A 12,724-nucleotide genomic window follows, 5' to 3' on the forward strand; every position below is an offset into this window, starting at 1 on the left:
ACTGTGCCACCCAGGCGCCCCTCTGGGGTCGGTTTCTTAACTTACCTGCGCTTCACTTGATGGCTTCTGTCATAAATCATTCTTCTTACCCCCAGTAGCTAACAGAACATACTTTTATCATCAGCATTTTTTTCTGTACCAGTAATTCTCACCTCTTGGGAGTAAAGGGAGGTGACATCAGAATTTAGGGGAATGAGATCATGATTCGGATACGTCGGACCCCTCCACCTCTACCTCCACCAAGCAAAGAAACAAGCAGAGCCCCGGCGGAATCGGACGCCTGGTGTAATGTTTATGTCGGCTGCCGCGAGGCGGGCCTTCTCCCCGCAGCCCTCACGGCTCTTCCCGCCTTGGCGCTTGCCTGGCTGCTCTGTCCTTTGTCTCTCCCAGTCACCCTGGTCTGCCCTCCTCTAGATCATAGTTTGCAGAGTGCGCTCCAGAGACTTCTGGGGGTCCCCGAGATCCTTCTAGGAGGTGGAAAGGTCGAAACTCTTTCCATAATGACGTTTAGACATTATTTGCCTTTTTCACTTTCATTCTCTCACGGGTAGACAACGGGCCTTTGTCCAGAGGCTGTGCGCTGGTGAACCGGTGTGGAGCGTTTGCGAGTTCGGCTGTCTTCTGTCGAGTCACATGTTACGGAGACTTACCTAGGTGTGAAACATTGCCACCCTTCTCATTAGTCTTTTTAAAAAATATATACTTAGAAAATATATTTTTCCTCAAAGTGTTGTTAATATTGGTATATACTCGGTTTATCATTATGTTGGAATTATATATTTTTTAAATCCTCAGTTTTATTCTAGTGTGGTACAGACCTGTGGCTCTCATTTATGCGGGTGACGCTTCTCTGGTTTCCTCAATAATTTTTAAGTGGGGGGGGGGGGCGCCTGGGTGGCTCAGTGGGTTAAGCCTCTGCCTTCGGCTCAGTTCATGATCCCAGGGTCCTGGGATCAAGCCCCGCATCGGGCTCTCTGCTCAGTGGGGAGTCTGCTTCCCCCTTTCTCTCTGCCTCACTCTCTGCCTACTTGTGATCTCTGTCTGTCAAATAAATAAAATCTTAAAAAAAAGAAGAAGAAGAAGAAGAATTTTTAAGTGGGTATAGGATCCTGAGACCGAAAAATCTGGGAGCAGCTACTTTAGCTCCCATGCCCCCCGCAGGGCTTCTCGGGGGCGCTCACCCAGTCTCTGTCCTCGAAGCCATCTGAGCACCTCACCAGCGTCCTTTGTGTTGTGCTCTCGCTGTCCACGTGCCTGGTGCCACTCTGCCTCTGAAATCTCTTAAGTTCTGGGGCCCCCGGGGAGCCCAGCCTTCTGCCCCTGTGCTTGTCTGCTCCCTTGCTCCCCGGGGCTCCATCCACGACGGGTCGTGGATGGTCGTGGATCCGCATCATGTCTTCCTGACCTCGCTTTCTGTGTATTTCCACCTTTCTCACAGCCTCTTCATCATGCCACACACCACCAGGCAAACAGTCTGGGCTGGACACAGATCTTCCGTGTCCCTGGGCAGCCATGTGTTTGAGACAGCCACACGGGGCGGCTACGGACACCTGATTTTTTATTTCACCTAAGTCTTTGTGTCCTTGCAAGTTACTCTAATGGAGGTTTTTCATTTTTGTTTCCCATTCTTCTCAAAGATGACTCTAAATTTCAGTGACCTTTAAGTCCATTTACCTTATCTCTATGTTCTCATACTTGGCAGACAGTGTAAGCTCATAATTTAAAGTTATGGGGCAGAGAAGAAGATACTCCTCGGAGATCATCCTTGGAGATGCAGGGTAAGGTGGTGGAAGGAGTAGCAGAAGGGAGGAAGCGGAGGGGACCGACTCCGGCAAGGAGGGGATGTGAGCCGGCTGTCTGCAGGTGGTCCTTCCCAGACAGGGAAGAGTGACACCCGCCCTGTCCTGTTCCTTTCCACACCCGGCCCACGTGGTAGAACCAAACACATCTGGGTCCTCCGCTCTCTGTCCTCGCTGATGCTCTCTCTGCATCGTCCTCCAGCTGAGCAGCCAAGGTGGGCGCAGGAAGGAATCCTCGCTGCTCCTAGGTCCCCTCCATGTCTAGCCGTCACTAGGGACTCCTGGTGCTTCGGTTTCCTCTTGGGTTGTTTTGAAGTTCAGACATCTGTAAGGCCTTTAACAGCACCTGCTATGTCGTGAGCCCTTGTTAGCTGCTGCTGTCCACCCCCCCACCCCGATGTCTCCCGTCCGCTGCTGCTCGGTAGTGGGACACCTGGACGCGCACGGGAGTCTGCGGGCCGCCCAGCCTCCCTGCCCCCTTGTCTGGCCTCCGCTCTGGTGCCCAGCGATCTTTTAAAATGTCTGCCTGACTGTGGCTCTTCTGCTTGGACCGTGCCCGGCTCCCTTGGCTCGGCAGCTTGGCAGCGCCTTTGTGCCTTTGCCCTGCCTTCCTTTCCTCTCTTGGTTACGGCTCTCGCTCCTTGGCTCTGACGGGCCCAGTCATAATGGGCCGTTTGTCGTCCTGAACACACACTCTGCTGTTTCACGCTTGGTGCCTTTGTGTTTGCCGGGAGCCCCCTACCCCGACATGCATTCCTGCGGATCCCTGCAGGGCATGACCTCTGCACTGGAGCCCTTCCCCTTCCAGCCTTGCTGCTAGCAGCAGTCACCCTCACCTTGCACGGCCCCTGTATGTGGCATGTGTTGTGGTGTGCTGGACACATTTGGTTGCAGGCGGGGGGGCCACGCTGTGGCCGAGACCCCGGCTAGAGAGCCACACCGCCCTGTCCCGAGCACCTGCTTGGTAGCTTGGTCACAGTGACCTACTTAGCTTCTCTCTCTCTTTCTCTCTCTCTTTTTTTTTTAAAGACTTACTTATTTCAGAGAGCGTGAGCCCAAGAGGGGGAAGCAGGAGAGGGGGATTCTGTCGAGCAGACTCCCCACTGAGCAGGGAGCCCAGCATGGGCCTCGATCCCAGCATCCTGACGTCACGACCTGAGCTGAAATCGAGAGTCTGACGCCGAACCAGCTGCACCACCCAGGTGCCCCTGAGTCACTGAGCCTCTCTAGCCTCAGTTTCCTCATTTGTATGTTAGGATTAGTAATAATTCCTACTTCGTAGGACTGTAGCGAAGATGAGGTGTCCTGTGTTTCATTAGACATAAGACGCCAGGGTTTACCTGCCATCAGTTGGGGGAACATTCTTGATTTCAGATGAGCTGAAGTGCAAAAGTACATGAGTTTGAGATTCAGCGAGATACGGTCCGCAGAACCGCTGGATGGTGCGGGCTGGGGGCCCCACATGCATCACCCGGTACGTGCTCGCCTCCCTTGCTGGACTTGGAACCCAAGAGAACAGGGACTAGGCTGGATTCGATTTTGTGTCCTCAGAATCTGGCCGGATAGCATTAGTGATTGCAGTGTGTATCTGAACACTGCCGAAGGTCAGGAGCCGACCGTTTTCCCAGAACTACAGCTGATGGCAGACTGAAGTATGTTCCTTTTCTTCCAGGTCCCAATTTCTGAGAACCCCTGACCGGCTCAGCTTTTGCTCAGCTCTGGGGGCGTCTTCTTCCTATTCCCACTTCTTAGATCTTTGGTATTATGGGACAAAATATGGATCATGGAAAATTGTAATTGACGGTCTTTCTTTTGCTTTTAAGAACTTCAAAGAATTAATTGAACACTTCCCTCCCCCCACCAGTTTTCCTCCTATAAATTTTTTCACTCTGAAGTTTAAGAGAAGAAAGATGAGGGGTGCCTGCGTGGCTCATTCGTTAAGCGTCTGCCTTTGTCTCAGGTCGTGATCCCAGGGTCCTGGGATCGAGCCCCGCATTGGGCTCCCTGCTTGCGGGAAGCCTGCTTCTCCCTCTCCCACTCCCCCTGCTTGTGTTCCCTCTCTGGCTGTCTCTCTCCCTCTCTGCTGAATAAATAAAATCTTTAAAAAAAGAGAAAGAAAGAAAGGAGTGGTCTTCTGTGTGGGTGGGGAGGGAGGTCAGGGCCCTGTATTAAAATGCAGCCCCTGAGGGATGGGGAGGGACAGGTTCCTAATCTGATGCTTGGTAGGGGCCCAAGACCTTTGAATTGGGGACTGGTAGGGGTGTTGTGAAGCCTTTTCCAAACATTCTTTTTTTCAGAGTCCTGGTTTTAGTAGCAACGAGAACAGGCTGAAATCTGGATGTGTTTTTTTGTGGATAATTGTCTTTCTCAGTTGCTCCCAAGATTCTGTCATTACATTGCCAGATGTAGTTCTTGATGTTATTAAAAGCTTTAAGTTTATGCAAATTGATTGACTTACTGGGAGAGGCTGAGGTGGGGGACTACTAATCAGATGATATTTTAAACTAGAATTCGAAGGTTTTAAATGTCGATGTAAACTATAAAAGTCTGTATTTTTAAAGATTAAATAATCTTGCTTAACGCCAACAGCCAAAACCGAATTTTATTTGTACATTTGAGTCAACTTTGAGAACAATTATGTGACTTCATTATGTTACTGAACCAGGTGTGGAAGCAAAAGTTGGATTTTTTTTTTTTAAAGCTGAACAATACTGGGCGGTTTGGTTCCTTTCAGGCATCTGTAAACAAAGTGAGAACAGGAAAGAATGGAGTGACTTCATCTGTCAGTGTCACTGTTTGTGTCTGGCCTGGTGAATACAGCTAAGCTCTTTTCCATTTTTTCTGTGAACAAGGTTTCATAAAAGAACACATGAACTCTCTCATGGCTTTTATTATATTTGTAACTCGCTGCGGTCTCTTTGTCCGGCTGTGAGGACACCTGGTCAGAAAGGCAGGGTAGATCGCTGAGCAAACCCGGACTTCCCAGGGACAGTGGCGATTTCTGAAGGCACATAAGATTACCTGCCAGTCTCTTGAAGGAATCAAGAGTGTGTTCTGGTCACCAAACCCCAGATTCTGTATGCAGGGAGAAGCCTTAAAGTGGGGATCCTGCTGAGGTGGTCACTCGACCTTACAGAGGACAGAGAAGAGGAAGAAGAAGAGTGGGAACCTGTGGTGTTCTTACCTGAGGATACCTGCACTCCTCATTCGTTGGCAGAGGAGTCCTGTGAGTGCAGGGCTGGCCATGGACACAGCAGCTTTGACACCAGAAACAGCTGACTTGGTTTGGAGGACAGAAGACTCACGCAGGGGCGAACAGAGAAGGCATTCAGCCCTGCTGTCCTGCAGATGTGGGCCATACACCGAATCAGGAGATACTGGGAGAAAGAGAGCCATAAATGGACTTGAGAATATCTCTGTGCAACCCTGGCTGCCTGGAGACTGCATCCAGGCACAGGGGAGGCCTGAGAGGGCCTGCGGGGAGAGTACAGGCTGGGACAGACCTAACAGGTACTGGACTGTGAATGAGTTCTCTAACCCACATGGAGATAACATAGGCAGGCCTTACTGGGCGACAGTATTTGAACACAAGCTCGGACCACTGAGCTCTGCAGATGCGGGTGACCCCTAGAGTGAGACTGAAAAATAAAACCCAAGTGTTTAAAAAACTGAGCAGAGACATCAGCTGCTACATACCACAGGTGAGAAAGAGTGAGCAGATTAAGTCCGAGCTAAAAAACAAAAACAGCACAACAATGTTCAAGGGGAAAAAAAAACAATCAAAATTGAGTTACTTTATTATTCAGTATGTCCAGATTTAAACAAAAAACTTGGACAAACGGGGAAAAGGCAGTCCACCGAAACTGCCTCTACATAGATCCAGATGTTGAATTTACCAGAGACTTCAGGGCGGCTGTTATAAATACATTCAAAGAAATAAAAGAAGATATGATGACCATGAGTCAACAAATAGGAAATAGCACTAAAGAAACAGGAACTGTTCATCAGAACCAAATGGAAGTCCAAGAGTTGAATAGCTAATAACCGAAATGAAAAACACACTGGAGGGGCGCCTGGGTGGCTCAGTGGGTTAAGCCGCTGCCTTTGGCTCAGGTCATGATCTCGGGGTCCTGGGATCGAGTCCCGCGTCGGGCTCTCTGCTCAGCGGGGAGCCTGCTTCCCTCTCTCTCTCTCTGCCTGCCTCTGTCTACTGTGATCTCTCTCTGTCAAATAAATAAATAAATTAAAAAAAATAAATAAAAAGAAAAACACACTAGATGTGCTACCTAGTGATTGGTGATGCAAAGAACGAATCTGTAAACTCAGAGATAGATCAGTAGATATCAGCTGGTGTGTAGCAGAGATGTAAAACGCATGGAAGAAAACCAAACAGCTTCCAAGTCTTACAGGGCAACGTCACCCAGACCAGCATGTGCGTGGTCAGTGCTTCCAAGGGAGAGTAGAAACAGGAAGATCATTTGAAGAAATAACATCCGTCAATATTCCAGATTTGATGAGAAACATGAATCTGCGGACCCGAGAAGCTCAGCGAGCCCCAAGTAGGAGAAACAAGCAGATCTTCACTAAGATACGTTGTAGTCGCATTGTTGAAAGACAGTGAGAACGAGGACATCTGGAAAGCAGCAGAAGGAAAGCAGCTCGTTGTCTACGAGGTAACAGTACAGTTCTTACCGGAAACAGTGGAGGCCAGAGGACGTGGAATGACGTATTCTAAATGATTCTGAATGCCGAAAGAAAAAATGTTCAACCACAAGTCCTATAGCCAGCAAAGTTATCCTTCAAAAATGGCAGTGAAATAAAGACCTTCCCGGATACACAAAGACCTGCCTTACAAGAAATTCTAAATGAAGTTGTCTGGGTTGAAAGGTAGCGTTAACAGACGGTAACTGGAATCCACAGGAAGAAACGAAGAGCTCCAGAAATGGTACCTATGGGCAGTGAATATAAAAGATGGTATACATGTACATTTTCTTAATTTATCTAAAGGGATGTATGAAGCAATAATTAGAACACTGTGTTATTAGGGTTATATATAGATTCCATATATGTGACAATAGTAGTATAAAGGACAAGGGAGGAAATGGAGCTGTACCAGAGCAGACTTGCTATATTTTATCAGAGTCAAGATAAGATACATACTGTAATTCCTAGAATAATCATGAAAATAACTAAAAAATGTATAGTGAAAAAAATCAACATAGCATATATATGCTACCAGACATTGTTTAATACAAAATGGGGCAGCAAAGGAGGAACAAAAGAAACCCGAGACATACCTGAATCAAACAGCAAAATGGAGGCTGTGAATCTAACCACATCAGTAATTACACTAAAAGTGAATCAAAAGGCAGATTGGATCTTAAAAAAAAAAAGACCTAATCATATGCTATCTGCAAGACACATTCTTTAGAAGAAAAGACACCAACAGTTTGAATAATCTTGCAAGTGCTGGAATAGTTGTCGAAGAACACTGCACAGCTAATAAATGAGTTTGGCAAAGTTGCAGGGATACAAGATTGGGAGACACAATTATATTACTTACATTCCAAATCGTCCAAAAATGAGAGTACAAAAGCAATTCCGTTCATAGTAGCATCAAAAGGAATAAAATACTTCGGAATACATTTAAGAAGAGATCTGCAACTGCACTTGAAAACTGTAAGATATTTCTGTGAGAAATTAAAGAATAAATGGGGCCGCCTGGTGGGTGCCGTCAGAAGAGCATGCGACTCTTGATCGTGGAGTCGTGAGTTCAAACCCCACGTTGGGTGCAGAGCTTACTTAAAAAAAAACAAAAAGATTAAATGGAGAGATATTTCATATTCATGGGGTTGGAAGGCTTATATTGTTAAGATGACAGTTCTCTCCAAACTGATCTATGGATTTAATGTAATCTTGTTTTAAAAAGAAATTGGCGGGCTGATCATATGAAGGACCTTGAATAACAAAAAAAATTTTTGTAAAAGAACAACAAATTCGGTTGTACACTGTGGTACACAGTGTATATGTATATAAAGAAGTTGTATAATATACAACGTTATGAAGAAGTTGTGATAATAGTGTAAGGACAGGCACGTATCTCACTGAAACAAAACCGAGAGTCTAGAAACAAACCTGTATTTTTTTATGGTCAGTTGGTTTTCAACAAAAGTGCCATGGCCATTCAGCTGGGAAGAGCGATCTTTTCCGCAGATGGTGCCGGAACAATTGAGTATGTGAAGAAGTAAAAGGAGACCTTTACCTCACACCATACACAAAAAGCCACTCAAAATGTATCATAGACCCAAACGCAGCACCTAAAACCGTAAAACTTGAGAAGAAAATATAGGAGCCCTTTATGACTTTGAGTTAGGCAAAGACTTCTTAGATATGACCCTCAAAGAATGGCCCCCACAAAAAACTAATTGTACTTCATCAGAATGAAAACCTTTTTCTCTTCAAAAGACACTTTTAAAACAATAAAAAGTCAAGCCACTGGGAGATAGTATTTGCAACACATATATGTGATTCAGGACTTGATCCATAATATATCAAGAGCCTTTACAACTCAATACTAAGACAACCCAATTTAAAAGTCAGGAATATGGGCTGTAGTCAACAAGTACTCGAATATCGGAGTACCTGCTTTGTGCCCCAGTCTGTTCCGGACAAAGACCGATGCCGAGCCTGCTGCCCTGGAGTTACTGGTATGTGGGGGGAGGTGGAGGGGCGGGTCAACAGATGCAGAAGTGAAGTTATTTCAGAGAGAGATGCATGAAGTAACATGGGTGCTGTTGGGGAGAGTTGACACATGTGAGCCAGCTGTTCACAGAACCAGAGGGAGAGCCCGGGAGCCAGTGGGGAGCGGCCTGTGCCCGCCTCTTGGGAGTGTGTGGTGGAGTCAGAGACCGAGAGCGGCCCAGGCTTGCAGGTGCCTGGTGCGCAAGGTCACCGGTGCTGTGAGGTGAATTCAGAGAGGCAGGCTGGACCACACTAGTCGTGAGCACGGTGGGAACCCACCTTCGAATTTTGAGCAGAAGGACGTGCCTTGTCAGACTGTGGCTCCGGCTGCTGGTGGCTGGCGTTGTTCCAGGGAATGCGTAGCAGAAGCTTCCAGAGGGGCGGGGAAACCAGACCAGACATGTTGGTGGCTTCAGACCTAGAAGTTACTGTGGAGAGAGAGGCGGACACGCCGGGGTGGACTGTAGGGACAGGAGGAAGGACTGGATAGAGGATTGGCTGTGGGGCATGACGAAAAGGGAGGAATCGGCTTCTGGAGGCTTGGGCGACAGGCTGGGCGGGTGCTGGGTGTGAGGCGGAGAAGCACCGGGCTGGCTGCCGGCCCAGCTCAGCGGGGGGACTTGATTAGAAGCTCATGGCAGTGAGCACTGGTGGTCAGTGATCGCGGTGAAAGCTTTTCAAGGCTTGGAATTAGATGAAATCTTCCAAGGAGGAAACTGTCAATAAATAAGAGAAGGTTGGAGGCCTTGTTCGGGTGACTTTTCTCAAGTCCCAGCCAGAGGAGGTCAAGCCAGCATTCCAACCTGGGTCATTCTGAACTCCGGAATCAACTTCTGTGTTTTCTTGAGACATCCTCATTTAAAACCGTTGGAGTTCTTTTTACTTTTCCTTGGAAATCCTTCGCACTCTCTTTCACATTCTCTCCCGTAGTCAGGGACGTCTTTTCTTGGGCTGCGTAACTGTCCTGTGACTTCCAGACTTCCTTTTTCCTACAACCCATCATATACATCGATTAGTCTTTATTATTCTCCAAATAACTATTTCATCCTACTACTTCTTTGCTCAAAAACCTTGGAACGCCTACAGGAGAATACCCAAAATACTCACATTCAAGAAATCCATGCCCTTCAGATTACTTTGAACCTTACTTTACCAACTAAGCTTATATTCTGTTGTTTCTCCCAGTTTTTGCTAGATAGGTGTCACTCTGGCTACGGCGTGGTGTACTGACTCTTGGCTCAACACACTCAACTGGGAAGCACCATCTTCTCTGTCACTCTGGTTCTGTGTTTGGGGCCCACGTAGACATTGTCATCCCGGGAGGAGCCCTCCAGTCCTTTTCTGTCCTGTGGGGATCTTTCACACTAATTCTGTTGTGCTCCGTATTCATCTTCTCAGTACTATTCAGTCACACGCTCATGTCCCACCCAACAGAACTGAAGAGAATGTCTTCTCTTCGTCAAGCTCCTTGAGGAGCTCAGTGTCGTGAAGGGCGTGGACAGCTGAGAAACCAGTTCTTACGAAGTGTGGTAAAGCTTTTCTAAATGGAGCTCCGTGGGTATATTGAGACAGAAGTGACCGGTGTTCACAGCTAATCCCACAAAACCCAGCACTGTTTCTCACGATGGGCTCTCAGACATTGTGACAACATCCCTGACTTCATGGCAGGTTCTTGCACTGGAGGACTTGTATCTTTCTGTTCCTCTGTGAGAGGCAAGTTGTATTGAGTCAAAATGACGTCTTCAGGAACCAACTCTAGGAAAAGATAAGACATGTCATCCTTAAATGTGAAGAATGGCTGTTGTGTATCTTTAAGAGGCTATGTTTATAAACATGGTAATAGTGGAAGGAGCTTTCGAACTTGGTTCTTAGACCACATGGCTAGGTAGTTGATCACCTGTAAGTTATTTGAGGATAAATTAAACTGTTATTTAGGGGCGCCTGGGTGGCTCAGTGGGCTAAGCCTCTGCCTTTGGCTTAGGTCACGATCTCAGGGTCCTGGGATTGAGCCGCACATCGGGCTCTCTGCTCAGCAGGGAGCCTGCTTCCTCCCTCTCTTTCTGCCTGCCTCTCTGCCTACTTGTGATCTCTGTCTGTCAAATAAATAAATAAAATCTTTAAAAAAAACTTATTTATTTGTTTATTTAGGATTTTATTTATTTATTTGTCAGAAAGAGAGAGAACACAAGCAGGGGGAGTGGCAGAGGCAGAGGGAGAAGCAGACTCCTGCGGAGCAAGGGACCCCCCGCCACCCCCCCCCCACCCCGCCACCGTGCAGCTCTTGATCCCGTGACTCTGGGATCATGAGCTGAGCCACCCAGGTGTCCCTAAACTGTTAATTGTAATACTTCAGCAGAAACATCTCAAAATGTGTTATTGAGTGCAGAGTTAAAAAAAAAAAAAGAAACCAGTTTCACATTTATTAGAAGTCCTTTAAATGTATAGCTGGATTATTAGAATAGATAATATGGGAAATTATCAAAAAGATTTTAGAAACCCGACATTCTGATAATGGTCTTAAGACAAAATTTTGCGACTGCCAGTAGTTTGTACAAATTAAACACACGCGTTTCCCTGAAGCTCCACTGAAGTGGTAGGAAACTGTCTGAGGTGTCAGGTCCAAGACAGAGGAGTCGGGACAGCTGAAGCCCGAGGTGTACACAGAGGACGGTGCTGTCAAGGGGCCTGCCTGTCCTGCCCATCCACGGATCATTCCGGGAGAGCGGCTCTGTGGGCCTGCACACAGCTCTGTTGCGACGAGCATGTCGTTCCCTTAGACTCTGAAACTGTGCACATTCGACTTTCTTATAAATAGGGAAGAAGGCAGAGGTGAGCCCCCTTTGGGACGCTGACTTGACTTTCAGAAGCTGTTGCATAGAAAAACAATCCTGCAGGTCTCCTTCCACAGAAAAACCACCACATGAAAACAGACTTGATTAATCATAATGTTTTTAAATAGAAAATGTGAATAATTTTTAAGCAGTGATCTTTCCAAGTCTCTGCTCCTATAAATTATTTATCGAGTACTTTTCAGTCTGCATTTCCCATTAGTGCCATCTTTAGAGTTAAATCTAGTGCATCCCACCAATATTTAATTTTTAGTTCTCAGCTTATGTTTATTGCCGATATAAAAAATAAAAAGGCTAGCTAGATTGGGTGAATTGTAGTTATTTAATTTGAAAGGGTATTTTCTGTAAGTGGAAATGTGTTAATTGTGGCTAGAAATTTGGGGGTCGATGTTGAGAGAAATGGATTTGATCCGTGGGCTTGGAGAATTACTTAGTTACAGGTGTCTGTTTAAACTGAGTGGATCTCTCTTCAACATTGCCCAGTAACCCGTGGGCTTCAGGATCATATGACACCAGCAGAGGTGAGGTTTGGAGATAACAGTTTGAATAAAACTTGATCCTTGACTTAAAGGCTTTTGTGACCCACTGGCGGTTTTAACCTGAGCTTGCTTCTGTCAGCATCGCGTTTCTAGCCGGCAGTGCCAAGGAGATGGAGGGAGAGGAACCGACTCGACCGGGGATGGTTTAGCAGCAAGCAGTTTATGCAAGAACAACTGATCTATAAAGTGGCGTGGCGCCCTAGCTCACCAGATTAATTAATGCCAAAATAGCACCAGTGGAAAATCATGACCAACTTCAGACAACACTGACGGTGACAAATCTGTCCTTCCCCCGGATCACTGGAATTTCTGTGATCTGCCTGTGCGCACGTGTGATGGGTGCTTCGAGTGAAGATGGAATGGGAGAGCTGGGCTATGGGGATGGGAATCACAAAGATACATCCAAAGTGACGTAAGTTTTTTGGGGGCAAAGCAAGGGCATGAGAGATGGAGCTGTTTACCAGGACGGAGAAGACCACGGGGGAGGCGGTTTTGGTGGGATCGGGACTTCTGCTTGGAACATGTCAAGTTCCAGATGCTTACTAGCTAGGCAACATCTAGTGATGTTGAGGAGCTTGCTGGTTGTTCGAGTTTGGTTGGTTAGTAGGCGTAATGAGGCTGGAGCTTGAGACCCTGGAAACTGTCAGTATACAGACATTTGTGAAATCACGGGGTGGGGAGACATCCTCGTGGAAATCAGTGTCACTGGAGAAGAAAACCAAACCCGGGGCCCCAGGATGAGGAGAAATACACAAAGGAGACCGTATACAATGTGTTTGTTTCCAAAATAAGTTCT

General features: G+C 46.9%; 1 protein-coding gene across 2 annotated transcripts in view; it reads left to right on the forward strand.

The window, feature by feature from the left end:
- Nucleotides 1-12,724, forward strand: part of MBOAT2 (membrane bound glycerophospholipid O-acyltransferase 2) — a 121,558-nt gene that overhangs the window by 61,797 nt on the left and 47,037 nt on the right. The window lies entirely within an intron of this gene.

This window comes from Martes martes (assembly GCF_963455335.1).
Source record: "Martes martes genome assembly, chromosome: 9".
NCBI classification, from domain to species: domain Eukaryota; kingdom Metazoa; phylum Chordata; class Mammalia; order Carnivora; family Mustelidae; genus Martes; species Martes martes.